Raw genomic sequence first — 15,732 nt, 5'->3', positions numbered from 1 at the left:
TGTGGGGAACGGTGCCTTGCTCAGGGACACCTCGGTAGCACTTGGTCTTGCCGGGACTTGAACTGGTGACCTTCCAGTTGCCAAGCCAAGTCCCTATCGACTTCGCCACCACCGCCCCTTCTATTGAAGTTTGGGCCACAGTGGCATTTCCACATGAGAGAAAATCTTTGTGATCTCTACTTTCTCGAATCTAGTTTGTCCAGTCCTGCATACATTATTTATTACGAATGAAATGTAGCCCCAGGCCACCCAGGATAGTCCGTTATCATTGGAAGAATATCGCTGACCATGTTCATAACCTGGCTCTGCTCCTTTCGGACATACACAGAGGGAAGTGGAACAATACATCGAAGCAATCGCTTTTACTTAAGGACCACATACATAATCTGCCAATAGGGCTTTGGTTTATGGTGGAATGATTTCAGGAGAAAGAAAGTAACTCCTAGGATCCTGATACATTTCCATGACCTTGTAAACTCCCATGTTACAACCTCATTATCTGAGATAATCACTATTCCATAAATGCGGTTATTATTTGTCTCAGAAAAAGGGAGAGATGATCAGAGCATGTGAGGACTAACTTCATACATCCAGGGCTTTTATAAAAGGCAGATGTTCAGTTTCAATTAATCCATGGTTGGACAGGGCCCTGGCCACTTTACAGATAAACAGCTCCAACTGGCTCGTGTGATGACTGTTTTCCTCCTATTGTCAATGGGGAAAAAGATTTGTACTCACCGTTAATCCACTGACTCCTCAAAGGAATATTGATATTAATCTAGTCATTGCAGGTCTGTCACAAGAAAATAACTGAATTCAAACAGATTACCTTGTGTTTCCTATCTGCGAACACACACAAGCTTTGGAAGTAATTGTCTAGTTATTTGGGCATTGAGCCACCACCACATTGCTTTTATAGGAGAACATGTTCCTTTAGCATCTCTACTGTACCAAAAAAGTGCAACCCCTTTTTCAAAAATCTGTCACGTGTCAAGAAATTCAAAGAGATGGATGCACTGTGTCTAGCAGAAGTTTGGTGAGCCAATGGTTCTCAAACATTTCTGCAACTTTTTCCTTTTGGGTGTAAAGTAAATAGAAGTTCTTCTTTTGTGATCTAGCAATGAATTCTCTACTTAAGTGCCATAATGTGCATGAGCATTTTTGTAAATCGTGCTTCATCTCCAAATCACTCGCAACAAAGGGATTACATTTGAGATGTTTCGTTGAATTTTGTTGACAACAACTGTATAAGAAAGAGTGTCCACAAATTATCTGATGGAAAATTGACATTTGTGGAAATGTGTGTTTTAAAACAGCTTTGGAAGATTGGTTAATGCAGTAAAGTTAATATATATTCAGTGCAGGACCTCCAGGCAGGATCTTGATCACTGGACAGAAATTAGTTGTTTGTATGAGTGTCTATGGTCAGAAAGGCCAACAGTACAGCACATGGTTTCAAAAAAGCCAGTAGACTAGATTGTTTGGAAGGATTTTAGATTCTCAAAAGAGGCGTAAAAGAGATGTGGATCATGTTGTTATGATAGGACTATGTCTGGCCTTCTTATAAATGTGGAAAGAGTTGTTGATACAAAAGGAGGATAGAGGCGTTAGCCATCTATCTAAAGGGAGTATTTGAAATGCAACTGAAATCAATAGGTTTAAATGTCTTCAAACATTTAAACCTATTGATTTTACTCAATATTATCTTTTTCATAAAGTTTACACCGTGTGTAGTCTCAGGAAAATTATTCAGTGAGGCAATTTAACTGGAAGTAATTTAGTGTGATATTATTTAAAAAAGGATTAAGGTAAGATAATAACAAACCATAACATTGGCTAAGTAAAATAAGAAGTTAAATTAACAGTTCTAAACCAGAATTAAAGGACACCTATCATGCTATATTTGAACAATATATTGTAGGGCCATACCTATATAAAGTATATAAATATAGTTTTTTTTTCAAAATACCAAAAAGATCATGCATTTTAGCCATGCCTCATTTCGCTCTATTTGCTCTTTCCAGCGCTGTTTTTGCAGGGGGCTGATTCTGTGAGCTGCAACTGACCACGCCCCCCTGCAGGAGAGGGGAGCCTGCTCTGAGATCAGCTGCTAGGCTGCAGCGGGGAGAAGAGGGGGAGAAAAAGAGATCTCCGTCCTCCGTGTTTTATTCTTATAGAAGTAAGAAGAGAAGTAATGGGGCAGAAACCCTCCTTTTTACGCAGCGGTCCAGACATAGACATCAAACGGCGACACATATTCAGTTGCCAGTTACTTTGGCATTACGGCAGGGATATCTAGATACTTTCCAAGGTTTGACATAATGAATTGTGCTACTTTTAAAGCAAGCAACGATGTTTTCAAATCTGTAATCAAAAAGCTCCTCAAAAACACTATCGAAGCAGTTCCTGCCGTTGCTACGTTAGTTCAAAACAGTAACAACGGACTATTTTTCTTAGCGGATGCATGTCAATTTAATTCAATCTAGATCGCTCCGCTTCGCGTCGGGCTCCTGATCAGCCTGTCGGTGTTCTTTTCCCCATAATGACTGCGTAGCTGCACATTATCCCTTACATATGATTATATAGAGTCATTATTCATTTGTTTTAAAGCAGAAGGCGCAAAAGCTTGCCTCGGGGAGGGAGAAAAAGTGCCACAGCGAGAATAAACAGAAGGGCAACCATGGAAACCATGCGCGGGAAGACTTCTTCGCTGCTTTTGTGGCAGAATACAGCGCCACTTACAGGCCTGGCATATGTACTACAGCGTCTCCAGCGCTTTCGAGCAGCAATGGCCGGCATGGCCCAACCTCTCATTCCCCTGATAGGTGGAGAATTGACCAATAGCCGTAGCGCCACTTTACTGACGTCAGTAAAGTGTTCAAATCTGGATCAGTCTGTATCAGATCCGTTGCAGCCCCTTTTTTAGAGATTTGGGTATGGAGGAAAATAGAGAGGGTTGTGTTTTCTGACACTTGGTGAGTTCCCTGGAAGACCGGGGACACATATTCATGTATAAAAGACGTACAAAAGTGCATTTTGCATGATAGATCCCCTTTAAAGTAAAAATATGAGGAAACTAAACCAACACAGATTGTGCCTTTAAAGGGGACCTCTCATGCAAAATGCACTTTTTGATGTCTATTATACATAAATATGTGTCCCCGGTGTGTCAGGGAACTCACACAGCGTCAGAAAATAAAACCCTCTCTCTTTTCCTCCGTACCCAAATCTCTAAAAACGGGGTTACAACGGAGCTGATCCAGATTTGCTTCTGATATGACGTAATATCGGAAATGTAGGCTGGCTTTACACCCACGGCCCTATCAGAAACGTTGCTGTCAGAAACAATGCCCGACTGTTTTGGATGTAATATGGTCGGTGTTTACATTAGCATCGCTAACACTCAGAGCTAACCTGTACTGCACAGAGCATGTGTGTGAAGAAGCAGGAAATAAAAAGGAACTCACCTTGTGGTATAACCGGCAAGAGAGAAAGCCTTTGAGCTCCATACTGTTTCAGAAATAATCCTTGATATTCCATGATATGGCGTTTTATCACCGCAGTATCTGCCGGTAGCATCTCCCGCATGAGCTCAGTCCCCTCCTTTTTTTCTTTCATCAATTTTTTTTAAAGCTTTATATCCAAAATCAGCACTTTTGAAACAGGAAGTGAAATAGAGGGATATGAAGCATGGCTAGAATGGGTGATCTGTTTGGTATTTTGAGCAAAACACTTCATAGACATGTTTTTTATATATTTGTATATATCTGAGACCTATACTATTGCCTAAAAATAGCATAGGTGACCTTTAAGTTTGTTTGGCTGAAGGTATCTGGTAGTGCCACCTGTGGTAATTGATCACAGGTTAGACAGAGGGAGGAAGAATGAAAAAAAAGACCTGAGAGACTAAAAGCGGGAGACCTAGAAACACTAGGCTCTTTTAGCCTTGTGACAGCAGTATGAATAATCCGATGAAAATTGTAGGAATAGAGCATGAAGAACATTTCTAGCTTAATCTCCGTTGAAGAGAAGTATCTGTCCTAACTGCTAAGCTAACGCTGTAAATCGCTGTATTATAGACACGCTGCTGTCAGGAGGGAGTGTTTCTGGAGAAGACTGAAAACTCACTGTAAATTACTCTTTCTGTCATTTTGATCTCCCGAGGATAAAGACTCGACCCTTAACTCCAGGCCTGCAGCTCAAGAACCTGAGGTTTTGAATTTCCATTGGTTATTCGACATGAATTAGCTCTAGCAAAATCTGCCAGGATTTTAGTTGCAGGCCTATAGTTTATTTTGTTAAATAATATTCAATTTCATTCAGCATATTGTTTTCATTCATTGATCTTCTAATTATAATAAGTACATTCTTTAAGATTATTATGAAAGTTCACTTTTTGCATCTTATTTGGTAAATACTATTTGTATAATGGACACACAATATTGTCTTTGGTGAAGTAGAGCAGAGAAAACTTAAAAAGATGTAATGTTACATTTGACAGTGTTTTTGCTTATAGTTGCCTACATTGTTTACCCTGAACAGGTAAACCTTAATCGGAGAAACCAAACCCAAACATCCTCTCGTTCCAGTCTAAAGTTAATTGATATCTACTTTACCATAATAAAGAGTGCAAAGGTGCAATATTTTAAAATCTAAAACAGAGGACTGCTCTACAGCCTCACAGAGATGCTAGAGTGCCTGTAGACTCTGATCTTGTTCATATATCTCTTGTTTCCTAGCCTACATAACTACACTTGTAAATGTAACATTAGGAAAGCAAAAGTGGGCAAGGAGAAGCAATTCTTACAGAACCCTGAATTCTTAGTAATATAATTCCAAGTGTTTCAAATTTATATTAATTTTGTAAAGACATGAAAACACAGAAGTATAAGTATCATATCCTGCACTCGTGTCGCCAAACCACTCAGGGAAATTCCTGCGATGATGCTCTCCTAAGTAATGTATCCTCTTCGCTGTTTTATTTGGTTTGGTCTTCTGGGTTTTTCTCAGAATGAGAGCCACCGCGGTGAATCTCTGGCTGCCTTCCTTTGGGACGCTGTGTGAATCCTGGCCCACTGGGAGGTAAGCCCATGTGAGGGAACAAAGGGAGTTTGTCAGAAACATGATGAGGAATCTGTGGTGATGGTGTGTAGTCAACCAACGTCTACTGGAGTAGTTAAACAAAGCCTCACTTCCTGGTATATCTATAGGCTCCATATACTAGTTTGAAACGATCAGACCTCAGTTGTTGACAGTAACACAGACGGTTTTTCTTTTTTTCTTGTGACGCACTTCTATTCTGGGAAGAGTGTGCTGAAGCCTACAGCCTAATAATCAAACAAATGAGTGTATGCTTACATGCGTCACATACTGTAACAGTCAGTGTTGTCTGGCATAAACCATAATTCATGTTTTATGACCTATTTTTGTCCCTATTCAAGGATTTATAGAAATTATGATTAAGAAAACATAACCTTTTAAGATGTTTGGTGAGTAAGGAAACTTTGTCTTGCTTTAACTGTGACTTTAAAACTAATCCTTTGGGACACATGGAGTTTAATTCAAGTTTAAGGAACTACAAGAATAATGATTGGCTCAAATTTGATCTCATAGTTTGTTAAATCTAAACAATTTTCTTTTGTATAACGTGAGTTCAAGGTAGATATCAGGAGTTAACTTTTTGTGTTTGTTTTAGAGTTTTGCTTTTGTTCTAACGAGAGATTATGTTTTCAGCTGCATCTTACTGTGATCCTTTTTGTTAATGTTGAAAACGCATTGACTCTCTGACGTTAATATTTGTAAATCGCAAATGGCTATAGAAAAGTCAAGGGATTAACAATCGGCCATTCTTTCAGATCCATCCTCTGGAGACACTGAATGACCATGGATTTTATGGCAACTAATAGTGTTTGAAATATTTCATTCTAGCCCAAAGTGGTGGACTGACCAACACACTGAACATGTCAACCCTTGAGCCAATAATTTGTATTATTTGCATTTGTTTAAAATACATACATTGTACAGTGTATATAGTATACTATACTTTCACATAACATGCAGTCAGAGTCCTTAGAAATTTCACAATTTTCCTTGGGAAAGAAAAGGCTCTGCAATATATTCTTTTCACTCAATGACTGAGTCCTGATGAGGTCTCATTCCATCCTCCTCATAACTTTCCACAAAGGATTCCTATTTGTCCAATACTTGGCTAATAATGGGTGCATGAAAAACTCTTTCATTATACCGGCTATCAGTTAAGCATTCTAAATCTGGAGACCCTCATTATAGACAATATAACAAAGGGCACACTCATAACCTTGTTTTGTTTTCCAGCATCACACACTGGAGCCGACACAACATAATAACTTGCTGATAATGGTTGGCTGCTTGTTTTGTACCTCCTCTGCCACATTATTGCCCTGTTTGGTGAACATTTGAAGCCATTCAGTACCAGGAGAGTTTGTCCCCACTTTGTTTTGAATGCAGCGCTGAGACAAGTGGAAAGTTAACCAAAGTAAACAAGGCTTGAGGGCCTGTTTACTGTCTGTTTAAATAGCTCTATCCTCAGGGGTTTTTAGATAGTACACAAACAGTGAACCACTGAAGAAGATGGAATAAGATGCTTCTGCGAAGTTTGTTGAAGTTTTCCCTTCTGTGAGAGGCTCTGAGAGTTTGGACGAAACTGACCCCAGCCTTCTTTGGGCACTTAGTTTGTCCAATTAGTCTGATGTTCTGACAGCAACAATCAACACAATGCATACACATTTACCCCCAGCCAATATAGAAGTAAGGCAGAATACAACAACAGTGGTAAATAACCTGAATGTGGCTTTAAAAAAAGAAATGTAACGAGAATTATTGATGCCCTGGATTTTGGAATTACAAACGTATCCTCAGAACTGTTGAGGTGTTTATGTCAGACTGATGACAGGGCTGATCTTCTTGGTATCCAGCTAATGAAAGACAAATGTAGAGTGAAAGACGAATGTCCTGGTCCACAGGGTCTTGGAAAGCACTTACACCATGGTAATGTTATCTTTTTTTTCCTTTTTAAAGCAAGGCTGCTATTTGGAGCAGTATGTGTAGTAGTAGTGTGCAATATATACATATATGTATATATTCCGTGAATAACTGTGCAATATGGCTGATTCTAAAATGAGCTCAAATTCTTTCAGTGAAACTAAATGAATCCAGCATTAAAGGGTATAGAAGTAAATGCAATTGCAATATTCCTGTGAATATATAAAACAATAATTTTTATTAAAAAAATATTTAAAGAAAAGAGACCGAAGGATGGTAAGTACATAAGCACAATATTTGCTTTTAACATGGTGACATATTTAAATCTCTTAAAACGTAATTGTGCTTACAGTATGATGTAAGCGTTGTTTTGTTTTGTTAAGCGTTATATAACTTCAGCGCGTCCCATTCCACGTGTCACCTACAGCAGACTACAATGTGTGTCGGATCTTGGCAGAGTTCATACATCTCCCATTGAGCAACCCCCTCTTCTGTCAGCCTCTGCTCTAGAATGGATGATAAAAACACTTTTGAAATTGAACGATTACAGTAGCTGTCTCCTGCTCTGTTTTGAGAAATATGCCAGATTCATTTGACCTTTCTAAATTCTGAGAAAAATAAACCCCCTACCTGAAAATGCTAATCCTAATTTAATGCTGGGCCATTTATTATATGGGACTCAATGAGCGTACAAGCAGATGTGATGCATCCATCACACTTGCAGAAGAAGACTCTAAATTATGACTGGTTATATAACAGACAGTGCTTAGATGTGTTGTGCATACTCTAATGATATAGTGATCTCTCTTGCAGTTGGCACATGTTATTGTGTGATATCTAGTCATAACTTCTCCCCAAGTTTCCCCTCCACATATGGTTTAAATGAAAGGTTAATAAGGTTAATGAAATGCCTAGACTGATGCACATTTCCCAGAAGGTCAGGATACTGGCTTCTGTGGATCTGTGATCAGCAGAGTTTAATCAAAAACAATTATGCTTACTTTAATGGGGACTAAACGTCTAAGGGACATCTTTTGTTTGCATGTCATCAAATTGTGATACAAGTTTTCAATATTTGACACATTCTTTGGGAGGACACAGAGACAAATGAGAAACAACTTTTGACACAACACAATGTGGAGAGAGCATACACTGTAGGCTATATATAAAGGCGATAGAGGAGTGGCGCCAGAGCTAATACTAGAATAACCATATAGAAATGAGCAAAGCCCAGTACCACCGTTTTATGACCTCATCATGACCAACGTCCTGATATCTGACTCATACTCACGAGCAGAGTTGGGTGTAACGCGTAATAATATTACTTTTGTCGGTAACGGAGTAGTAGTGTAATTCAGTAATCACACTACAGTTACTAACATTGCCCCGACACGCGTTACTTCGTTACTTTTATAAAATCAGTCATAATCACACGGAGAGACAAGAGGGGTTTCCGCCGCAGGTTTATATGTAGCCTACGTAATCTGCGCGATTTGCGCGTCCACATCTCCACGTGCAGTGCTGCATAAACATGGCTGAGTCAGCGATAACTTTAGAGGGGTGGTGCGGAAGACCTTGGTTTGAATCCGGCCTGAGACCATTTACTGTGTGTCTCTGTCTCCCCCACACTGTGACTAATAATAGCACTGGTTGCCCCAAAAATCTTTTTTTTTTAAAGAATGTAAAGGTCCAAGTCTTATCTCACTTCGATGGACTACAACGAAGGAAAAGATAAATAAATACATGTGACAGACAACGTTTGGATTTACATTCAGTGAAGTAGGGGGTACAACTTTATCTTTAAAATAAGTGAGAGCTGTTCAATCACCTCTCAGTCCAGCTTGGTGGATGAGGTGACATCTATTGGCAAATTATCAATCTCCGTGCTAACAAAGTTTAACTCATTTTATATAAATAGTTATCAACTGATCCGGCCGAATAACCATTTTGTTAAAAGTCTAACAGTGTTTTTTAATTTAACCCCAATAGACGTTGGAACATTGCCAGAATGAGCGTGCCAGAGAAGCAGGTGAGAGCCTGCATCTGTCACATGAAGATTTCACATCTGGAAACATTTTACAAAGTTTGACTTGATGAAGGCGAGGCAGCACCTTGAATTGAATGAGCCCATGCCAGACACAGATTAAGGCCATATGCACTCCTTCCAGGGCTTTTCTCTACCGCTGCGAAAGACACCCCCATATCTCCCTCCCATGCAGACCTCACAAATTCCAGTCATGGGTTTTGTAAATCAGAGAAGAGTTTAGTAAAGAAGTCTTTCCAAAAGACACTTCACAACATTTTGAAGACTTTAAAGAAAACGTAGATTAGGTGGCCCATCAGGCAAATCACGAAAGGAAAGTATATGAGCTGATTGAAGTTGGAAAAACATATTTTATTTATCAAAGACATTCATGTTCTCTTTGCCATACCGTTTCCAAACACGAAAGCGATCCATGATGGTTAGGGAGAAAAATAGGCTGGGAGAAAATGGGCTAAGCAGGAAGCTTATATGCAAAACTAACTTAAAGTCAACAGAAAAGAGTCTTACCATCTATACTGAAACATGCCTTAGGAAATATAAACCATATTTCTACTTAGGGCTGGGCTGTGTGACAAAAAACTCATATCATGGTATTTTTACAAATTATTATTTGTTTTTCAATTCTTGGAAATGTATTTACATTTATACGTTTTGGCCATACAAAAAAACAGCTGATCAGTGGTGGCCCTCATGAGTCGTGGTGGAGGAATCAGAATGCATGAAACAACTGCAAAATGTAAACCATTTTATTGTGCAAACTTTGCGTACCACATCACAACGTAACAACTAACAACAAAACACTGTTTGAAAATGTAATAACCACCTTTCCGTGACACTGCAGGGTTCCACTTTTAAATAATTATTTTATGATTGAATAGGGGACTCCTTTCACCGCCGAACTGCTCGAGCGCCATTCGCCACTTTTTCAACGGTATTGCCGTATATGAAAAAATCATATCATACGGTATAAAGTTCCCGGTATTTGGTATGAAACGGTTTCCCGCCCAGCACTATTTCTACTGTTAAATCTATTTAAATCACTTGAAATCTAGATGTTTTTCAAATATTTTCACAGCATAAGCTAGAACAAAACAGTTTACACGAAGCTGACAAGCGCAAACGCTTCATTTTTTTAACCACAAGACAGATTGAATTATGAAAACACTGTTCTTCATCAGACTGGATTCGGTTTATTCTGATGAACTGTGTGATCCAACATCACTCATTTGTGGTGATTGGGCGTTTTTTGTAGATTATTTTGTTTGATTTATGCTTGTATATGCTTCAGCACATGCTTTACATATTTGTAGGATTTGTTATAAAATGTAGCAAAGCAATGCATTAATAGCAGGAACATTTGATCATGGATGAGACAGACAGTTATGATAGCGTTGACAAGGGCTTACACTCACAAATAAGGTTCATCGTCAATCGTATGTCAATATTTCAGATTCTCATGAAGCCAAAATGAATCAGCATCTCAATGAATGCCCTGAGGCCACTTTTCCCATGTTGCTTATGTCAGTGGGCTATCTGCACTGCAACTTTGGCACTGGCTGTTTATGCCAAGACAAATGCCAGCCTGGACCTCCCTGCCCAAGTCCCAGCTTGTGGCTGTGGGTTTATTATACCAGACTTCAAAAAATCCCTAGCAAGTTGCATTTTACGCAGAAGTACCATAGGGGCTCTGGGAAAGGTTTGGTTCCCAGACCGAAAAGGCCACTTTGAGCGGAGAGACAGGTTTCCTAGACTTTTTTGTGGCCTTTTCCTTGGAGGTTTAAATAACTGACTGATGGGTGCTGCAAAAATATACTATATTTTTGCATTACTCTCATTTAATAATTCCCAGATTTTATCCCCCATTACGCAAATTGTGAAATACTCCAGAGCTTGTGAGTATGTGGGCCTTTGCCGAACAATTCAACTCAAAGTTATCCTTTCGAAGAGTGATAGCCACTTTTGTTTAGGTTTACACATAAGGTTCAGACAGCTGTGATGAATGCATATGACCTTCACTTTTGTCTGAGTAATTGTGCATGATTTGAACAGCTTTCACTCTAAACTAAAGGAATGTTTCTCTAGCTGTATCTAGATATAATTTGACATGCACTGTTTCTTGTTAAGAGAAGCATCTAGTATGTTATCGTGGTATAAAGCATAAACCAGAAGTGTTTCTTTTTCATATTCGGTCATTTATAGTCACTAATTATAATAGTGGGTGGATGGCTGTATTTAGACGTAAAGTTATATTTGAAATCTGGTCCAGACGACCAAACTGAGGGGGAAGAACAAAGTAAAGAAATCTTGTTTCTGTCTTGCCAAGAACCATAAATTATGTTTTTGGGAGTGGTGGTTGGACGTTGACGTCTGAGCTAACCAACTTACTCACTCGTTGTGGCATTGTCTCTTTCCAGTGACAGGAGATCAGACTGCCGACACAAGCGCGTAGCAAGCCTGACAGACTTGCTGACGCACAACATCTTCAAAGGCACCAACGCATGATTGAGCCAAGATGCCTCTCTGGAACTCATTAGTTGTGTCTAAAGGATAATCAGGTTTCAAAAAACTGCTGTCACAATGGAGGAGTCCATGATGTGTTCCTCAATGTCCCATCATGTCAGTCTTTGTGACCAATTCATTCAGTCAAAGAAGAAAAAAAAGACACATTCTTAGACACAGTCGCAACAGTTCCTGATCATTTTAAGGCTACAGGTCAATCTCCATACACTCCCTTACATGGCCTATGCATTCCTCTGAGGACTTTGCTTTACTGCTTGCTTCATCTTCTTCTTGGCTTCTTTAGAGCCAAGGATGTTTTGTACCCCTCAGTCAGTGTTTTCATTCTTCCACAGTCTGCCTCACAGCGAGCACTTCCTGAGATCGGATGTTGTAAATCCGCTCGGTGTTGTTGAGATGGAAAGAGATGAAGGCACAGAGGTGGAGCTCCTGGTTCCGGAGGTTGTTGAAAGTGCTGCTTCAGAGCATATTTCTCTATGCATAAAGGCAGCAGCAGGTCTGGGTGAAGTAATATGAGTTCAGTGCAGAGCCTGAGTTGACGGGTAGAAATGAGCTGTGACAGCTGAAATAGCAGAGAATTTGAGCAAAGCCCAGAAACCATCTGAGACCCATCTGTACAGAAAGTTGTGGATGTTTTGACAACAGTTCCTAACATATGGTATATAGGACCTGATGTACCTGTTAAACATGCTCTTTCCAGCACTTGAGAAAGACTTAAGATCCTAAAGGACTAACAATCTATAAATAAAGTTGAATTGTTTTAGTATGTCCCTCAAGAGCTTGACCAGTGGATACCATAGACACACTTTTAGACCGTGGCAAAAAAGGGAGACACAGAATATGTGCAAAACATACATTTAACTGCCACAAGAGATTGATGATATCAGTAGTGTTGGTTGGTGGGTGGGTGCTTGAAAAATCGATTTGGATGTTGCTCTGAGACACAACACATAGAGAAAGAATCATCGAATGTTTCAAGAGACAGAACGACACTTCTATACTGTTTAAATCGCAGTGGTCCAATACAAGTGCCATATCTTAGTTCCCTACTCCTTACAAATATGCAGACTACAGCTGGAAAGCAGGTAGGATTAAAACAACCTGTTATAAAAGCCATCAATATATTTATCTTTGGCACTGTTCTTATTGCAAATAAAAAACACGTAAAAAACAATAAAATAGTAAAAACTCTCCTACAAAGAGGAAATTACTAAGATATATGGCACAGACAAAAGGGCAATGCAGAGGTCCAGTTGTTGGGCCGGCACTTTAAGAAGATCAAGTTTAAATCTTACTGGAGGATCAAAACACAGGAGACTCAGGAAACTGAGGAGATCTAGAGGTAGAAATAAAATATTGTGGATTGCAGGATGGACCTTTACCACAACAGCATGGATAAACCTAAGTACTTAACTACGGGATAGGAGACAAATTATAGTTTATAATAACCCAAGACAGAAGGAAGCTCAGGGAAAACCTGTAGGCAGAAATAGTCCAGGGAGCTGATTAACTGAATGTGTGCTGATCATTGTTTTCATCTTAAAAACCCTGAGTTTGACATCAGAAACAGAGCCTCTTTTTCTGCTTGGGTTCATTCAAGTCTTCACTAGAGTCTCTTTGTTAAAGTAATAACCGTACAATGTCTCTGTCGTTTCCTGAGCAACGCTTTTGCTTTAAAGGTCCCCTATTATACTGTTTTTCATCAATATATTATAGGTCTCAGATATATACAAAACATGTCTCTGAAGTGTTTTGCTCAAAATACCAAATAGATCATGCATTGTAGCATTACCCATAATCCCCTCTGTTTCAAAAGTGCTGATTCTCTGTCTGTTACTTTAGATGAAAATAAGGAGCCACTCCCCACGCCCCTCTGCGAGATATTTGGTTAAAAAGAACACAATGGTAATCTACGAGGAGATTCAGGTGATAAGGGGGGGGGGGTTACCTTGGTTGGTGATTGGCTAATGGTTACGCAAGCCAAAACATCGTTATGACATCATAAAGTGGGCCAAAATCTGATCAGCTCATTTTCAGACAGGTTTTTATATAAATGGATCAGGACAAAAAGTGAGCAAATCTTTTTTCCTGAAACTTTCAGAATCTCTTTACACAGAGGGGACACATGTCTCTGTATAAAAGACATGACAACGTGGATTTTGCATAATAGTTCCCCTTTAATATATATACACCTCCATAACCTGGACTCAAAATCAGTCTCTTAAAATACTTAATTGTTAATACTTTCCTAATTTTTTTTCTATTTTTACTGTAGTTTTTCCTTAGCTTGAACCTCTGACACTAAATGTATTGGAAATAAATCTTTACACCTTAGACGGGTTTGTAAAGGCAGGTCATGCTCATGTCAACTGACTGTCTCTGGTTTTTGACATCTGTCAGTGTCTTCCTGCATTTGTTTTTCTATTGCTCCACCACTGTAAGACCTTCCCAGGAAAAAGAACATCATTTTTATTTTGCTCTGGCAGCTTTGGTACTTTTGCGGATTTTGCTGTCTTGGATGTGCTCTATCACAAAACCACAAAAATCACCCCCCTTTTACAATTAATGAGCCTCTGGAGTTATTATGTAACACGGGAATGAAGATGGTAAACAAATTAGATTTTGCTCTGCCCATATAACATGTTTCTTTATTTCCCGCATGTGTTTTCATTTTGAATTACGCAATATTTCATGTGTGCGTTGCAATTCCCTGGTGCTGTTTCTATAACTAAGACTAATACCAATACTTGTGCTACTGCCACCTCAGAGACATTTAGTATAACTTTAACCAATAAAAGAGTGACAGCAGGATCAGAACACAGTCAAAAAGGCTGACATTAAGTTAATATAGAATTATGACGTAATAATATGCCTAAACCAAATACATAAGTCATAAAAGTGAAATGGTTTCACCACATAAACATAACTATAAAATATGTTTGAAGAAGATGACTCATTGACAGGCTAAGCTCCTGGATGGTCCCAAGTCTTGAGGCCCACGTGGAAAATGTCTGATTGACAATTAATATTGGATTTTGTGAAATATTTTGTTCCACACTAGAGACGAGTTCAAGTTGAGTTTTCTGTCAGACAATTCGAAGAAGACGGATGACATACAGAAACTATTTTCCAGATCTGCAACCCACTATGGACTGAATTTGTTAAATCTTACAAACTCCTAATCAGATTGTATTAACACTAAAAGATGTCCCTTGAATATATGACACTTTGTTGTAATATTTATGTGACTGGAAAATGCACTCGCTAAAAGGTCAGACACTTATTTACAGATTTTAGCCAAATGTAGATCCAAGATCAGAAAAAGTGCCAAAAAGGATCAGGGAGAGGTTATGCTGTAAATAATAAATTCTTACATTCTTCTTCTATTTTTCTTGTGAAGTGTCCAAGAAGCATGGCTATTGACTAACCATCTAATGCTGGCACTGGTAGGTGTTGAGAGGAGGCAGGTAGTCAAATCAGCTTGTACACTGTTTATGTTGGCTAAAGGGCCGAGTATTCAGAGGTGAGCCAGATCCAGAGTCACTGTAGGTCAATTCATTTGCTGAGGCAAAGAAACGTTTACAGAAACTTCGACATGAACGAATCGTAAATTATGTGACTTTGATTTGATATCTTCACAACTGTTTGTGAACAAGGATTAAACATGTGTTATGAATAATACACACTAAGTTTTCTAACAACAACAACATTACAAATTCCCTTGAGACAACAGCTGTTAGGAAGCCAATCATATGTTGTTTATCTCTTCATGGACTTTATAATTCTCATCTTGTTCACCACAACGTCTGTTCTCCAGCTGTATTCCCGATGAGCCCGCACCGCAACGTTCAACACTTGCTCCGTCATATCTAACATTCAAGAAATCTATTGCCTCAGACTGAAAGCCTTCTGAAACCATAATATAAATTAACAAGACGTGTTGACTTGGGCTAAACCAGTGGTTCTCAAAGTGGGGAACCAGGAGGAAAAATGGTTATAAAAAAAAAAAAAAGATAAAAAAAAAAAATATCATAATTTGAAAATGTATTGATTCGAAAATAATATGATGCAGTACAGTACTATTACGTCTGGGTCTCTGTGTTTCAATAAAGCTTGGCTCTGTGTGTGTGTGGAACGAGCCATTTTGTGTG

Source organism: Gymnodraco acuticeps, unplaced genomic scaffold (genome assembly GCF_902827175.1).
Source record: "Gymnodraco acuticeps unplaced genomic scaffold, fGymAcu1.1, whole genome shotgun sequence".
In the NCBI taxonomy this organism is placed as follows: Eukaryota; Metazoa; Chordata; class Actinopteri; order Perciformes; family Bathydraconidae; genus Gymnodraco; species Gymnodraco acuticeps.
The sequence above is the reverse complement of the archived record's forward strand: the minus strand, read 5'-3'. Positions refer to the sequence as shown.